We start from the raw sequence: 5,560 nt of genomic DNA, 5'->3' as shown, positions 1-5,560 counted from the left end.
CCCTGCTCTGTGCATGACAGGGGGCAGCGCCCCAACTCCCCAATTGGCCCTGCTCCTAGCCCGACCAGGGGCTGCACCTAGGGATTGGGCCTGCCCTCTGCCACCTGGGAGCAGGCCTAAGCCAGCAGGTCATTATCTCCTGAGGGGTCCCAGACTGCAAGAGGGCACAGGATGGGCTGAGGGACCCCCTCTCCCCACCGAGTGCACAAATTTTTGTGCACTGGGCCTCTAGTCCTATATAATAAAAGCCCAATATGCAAATCGATCAAATGGCAGAACAACTGGCCGCTATGATGAGCACTGACCACCAGGGGGCAGATGCTCCATGCAGGAGCTGTCTCCTGGTGGTCAGTGTGCTCCCTCAGGGGGAGTGCTGCTCAGCCAGAAGCTGGGCTCATGGCTGGCAAGCACAGTGGCAGTGGTGGGAGCCTGTCCCACCTCCACTGCAGGTGGGCTGTAGGGAGCAAGGGGTCCTGGACTGTGAGAGCCCCAGGCTGTGAGAGGGATGTCTGACTGCCAGCTTAGGCCCGATCCCTGTAAGCTGGTAGGTGGACATCCCTCAAAGAGTCCTGGACTGCGAGGGGGCGCAGGCTGGACTGAGGGAACCCTTGCCACCAGGGCACGAATCTTGTGCACTGGGCCTTTTTTCAATAACTTTAAATGTAAATGGATTAAACGCTCCAATCAAAAGATATAGGATAGCTAAATGGATAAGAAAACATGACCCAAATATATGCTGTCTATAAGAGACCCACCTCAGAACAAAGGACTCACATAGACTGATAATGAAGGGATGGAAAAAAAATTTTCAGGCAACTGGAAATGAAAACAAAACTAGGGTAGCAATACTTATATCTGACAAAATAGACCTCAAAGTGAAGGCCATAACAAGAGATAAGGAGGGCCACTTCATAATACTAAATGAATCAATACAACAAGAGCATATAACTCTGGTAAACATATATGCACCTAATGCAGGAGCACCCAAATACAGGAAAAAAACTTTGGCAAGATATCAAGGATGAGATCAACAGCAATAAAATCATAGTAGGGGACTTTAATATCCCATTGACACCACTCTATAAATCCTCTAAACAAAAAAATCAGAAAAGATATATCAATCCTAAATGACTCAGTAAATCAGATGGAATTGACATCTTCAGAACATTTCACCCCAAAGCTACCGAATATATATTCTTCTCAAGTGCACATGGGACATTTTAAAAGATAGACCACATATTGGGACACAGGCAAAGCATCTTCAAATTCAAGATAGAAATCATATCAAGCATCTTCTCAGATCACAATGGCATAAAATTAGAAATCAACTGCAATAAAAACAATGACAAAAATCAAACACTTGGAGGTTAAATAGCATGCTATTAAACAATGATTGGGTTACCAAAGAGATCAAAGAAGAAATAAAAAGCATCCTGGTAACAAATGACAATGAAAACACAACAATACAAAATCTATGGAACACAGTGAAAGCAGAATGGTTTACAGTCCTACACCTTAAGGAGGCCTTCTTTTATATACCTTTGCATCCTGATTCAGTTTCTTTTTTGCATTTGAAGATCCCTCAGAGAAGTCTACCCAGAGGTTTAGAGATTGTCCCCACTTGTTTGGTCAGGCCTTAGCTCAAGATTTATGCCATTTTGAATATCCACAAACTAAAGTCATACAGTATGCTGATTACATTTTACTATGTGTCCCCTCTGACAAGGTCTCCCAAGAAGGTACAAGAGCCTTACTCAACTTCCTGGCAGAAAGAGGTCTAAGGCTCAGCTCTGCCAGACATCTATAACATATTTGGGCTTAGTCCTGACAGAAGAACTAGGGTGTTGGGAGAGGATAGGGTCAAGCCTATTTCTTCCTTCTGCCCCATACCTTAAAACAACTGAGATGTATTTGGGGCATTACTGGATTTCATACATTATTGACGCCAGGGGATGGGGAGATAGCTCAACCTCTATATCAAATGATTAAGTAAGCTCAGAAAGAAAATCTATCCTTACTTGAATGGGAGCCAGCATCAGAATTGGCCTTCAAACAACTTAAACAGGCTCTTCTCTATGGGATGTGGTTTTCTCTCTTCCCGCGACCAACACACAGAGAGAGAACATGGGGGTTGATGAAATCTTGAATAGAACTCTATGAGGTTTAAGAAAAATGAATAAAACACAAGACTGAGACAGAAATAGAGAAAGCTGGGCCTGGGTGTGGCATCTGCCCCCTCATGGAGGGACAGAGAGAGCCAGCACAGGAAGCAGATTTATTTATACTCAAATTACAGAAAGTTACATCACATCTGGGTGGGCCTTGAGTTCCTGATGACATCATGAGATCCATCCCATTAACACTGGGAGGGAAAGTCAGACTGAGTGGCATCCAATCTCTTGACTGGTTCCGCCCTCAGGGCGTGGCTTTGCCTTTTTCGTTCTGAGTTTCAGTTGACATATTTAAAGAAGCCCCAGTGTTTTGCCAGTATCCCTCAACACCTCCCCCTTTATTTATATTTAAGCAGCTAAAATTAAAACTAAAACTTAATATCAAGAGGGCGTGGCTTTGCCTTCGCTGAGTTTCAGCCTACAAAATTGAACCAAGTGTTTACAACGGCCCTCAGCAGCTCCCCCTTTTTTTATATTTAAGTAGCTAAAATTAAAAGTAAAACTTAACATCAAGAACAAGGCTTTGACTAAATAAAACTAATAACAAATCAATATCAATGCAAACACAACAATAGTAGAGAAATCAAACTACAGCTATGTTAACATTTTAGCTACTGAGTGAAAAGTCTCTTTTGCTGCTGGGCATTAAAGGAATCAGTTTGCAATAAGTTTCTTTTTGGGCCAACAGTTCTTAAAGTCCCAATTTCAATGTCCAACAGTTCCTTATGTGTACATGTTAGCAATGATATTTCAGTTTTGGATGGTGGACAAACATTGGCAATGCAGGTCTGACCCTCTCTGGTTTGGTCCTGGGCAACCTGCAGCGACGCACAGCTGCTGACTGCTAGAATGGCAAGACATCTTCACTATCTTCATTTCTGGACTGTTTCTATAAACTAGACATGAAATATAAATTTAGGAGGCATGGGGGAGTCAGGGGAGGCTCCACTTTCTAGTGAAGTGGACTCTCTGACTGTCCAGACCCATGGCTTTTTATTTGCTGGGAAACACATTGGCCCTTTAAGAATGCAAACAGGTAAGGTTTGATAAATAGGAAAAGATTTTCATTAGTCAACAGAGCCAAATATCAACAGTACAATGATTGAAATTTCTTTTGAGAGCCAAATTTTTTAAACTTAAACTATATAGGTAGGTACATTGTTATTAACTTAATTAGGGTACTCCTAAGCTGGCCTTTGCTAAAAACGTCCTCAATCTGATTGAGGTACGTTCACTGAGGTCAACCTCTTCCAACTCTCCCATCCACACTCGTCTTGTATACTTGTTCCGTCTATCTTTTGTCACCTGCGCAAGATTTGTGGAAGTGACTAGCACTAACCACTGCACAATGAGACTGCTGACTGACTGGCTCACTCAACTTGTGCGTGAATCATGCGCACCTCCCCCCGTGCTGCATATCCCACGGCCCGCCTGCTCCACGTTTCCCATCGCCCGACCTACCGACCGATCGACAACCCCCACTTCTTCTAACGCCACTTCTTCAAAATAGAATCGCCCAGGCCGAAAACTGACTTCTGCCCATGGGCCACAAAGTTTCAATCACACTGTATGTGCACTCCCGCACGTGGTATTTTGTGGAAGAGCCACACTCAAGGGGCCAACGAGCCGCATGTGGCTCGCAAGCTGCGGTTTGCTGACCACTGCACTATCCCCCCTTTTTTGATTTTTTAAATTTTAGAAGGCTTTTGGAAATTTTACAATGCAGTCTTGATAACTTTTAATTTTTTGTTTAGAAATATGACTGCTCTGGATTCATTGCATGTTAAGCAATTTTTGAACCATCAATAACAATTTTAGTTAACACTTCAGGAACAGTTTCCTGTACAGTATCATTAAATTTTCTTGAACATTCATTTTAATTCACCAATTTTAAATTAATTTGAAATAAAGTTTATTATTTTAATTTTATTTGCCCTAAGTTATGGACAGTAAATAACATTAATTGGATTACTGCTAATCCGTCCCTTTAAGTACTTTGACATAAGCTATTTAAACTTTGTTTAGGGAGGGAAATGCAAATCATTTACTCCCAAGTGTCCTTGGTTTAGGGAAGACAGGATTTAAGGATTTAGGGAAGACAGGATTTTATAGATGACTTCAAACCTTTTGGCATTTATATTTTTTAGATAGTTGTAAACTGCTGTTACATGGGAGTCAACAAATTAGAAAAATGACTTTGTTGGTCTGTGCATACACTTAATAATAACTTTCCATGACATTCAAGGCATATATATTTAAATAAAACATTGTTATTAATTAATTAATTAATTAATTATTTTCTCTTTTTATTTATTTGGCAGAATTTCCTCATGCAATCTCAAGTATATTGTATTGGTCTAATTTAGTTATTTCTTTTTTGGGAGAAAGAATAAATCTTTTTGCAGTACCCCAGGGCCTTTTGGGGTCCACAAAATCTGTCCTTTAGTTATATTCTTAAAGTATTACATTTGGAAAAACCATCAAATATATCCAATTTAAAAATTATTAAAAACTCAAACCAATAATTAACATTAAAGGATTTGGTCTTGACCATAGAATTAAGTACTTTTAATCTGGTCATTGAATTTTCATATGATATATCTTGAATGTCAGAAAAACTGCTGGGAGAAACACACTTACTGCTCGCCCATTTTCTCACTGCACAGCTGTGGTCACCTTCAGAGGATTTAAGACATATGATACCATTAGTTTATGTAAATCACATAAAATAACTTTCCTTTAATATTCATGGTGACTGCTATTAATAATTAGATTTAATGCCTAAATGACATTGTTCAGTTTACCTTGTACCTTTAGAGAATGTTCTTATCTACAAGCCTTTAAGAATTTGAACTTCTGTTGTCAGCCTTTATAAAGTCGGCTGATTAAAACATTGGTCTGTCATATAACTAAAATTATATAAGACCTAGATTATATTTTAAAAGCTAATTTATTAAGCAATAAGAATAAGCATCTTCATAGAAAAAATATAGTAAATAAATCCACGAGGCATACATGTGGCTCCATCGCCTAGGCTTTCGTCGTAAAACTCCGCCTTAAAACTCTGCTCCTGGGAGAAACCAAGATGGCGGCATAGGTAAACACCGGAAATTGCTGCCTCAAACAACCACTTCAAAAATACAACTAAAAGACAAAACCGACATCATCCACAGGAAGGCTGCCTGAGTGGAAATTCTACAACTAGAAGGAAAGAGAAAAGCACACTGAGACTCAGAGGAGGTGTGGAAGTAAAGTGAAGAGGTACGAAGGCGCACGTGGAAAGGGCTGGCAACTGAGGACGCGGTTGTCTTTTTTAATCAGGAGGGAGTCTCAAGCTCCTGACTGCTCTGAACTCCAGTTCCGGGCGAGTCTCTGGGGACCCAGACTCA

The sequence above is a fragment of the Myotis brandtii genome, unplaced genomic scaffold (genome assembly GCF_000412655.1).
Source record: "Myotis brandtii unplaced genomic scaffold, ASM41265v1 scaffold219, whole genome shotgun sequence".
NCBI classification, from domain to species: Eukaryota; Metazoa; Chordata; class Mammalia; order Chiroptera; family Vespertilionidae; genus Myotis; species Myotis brandtii.
Note: the sequence above shows the minus strand (reverse complement) of the source record.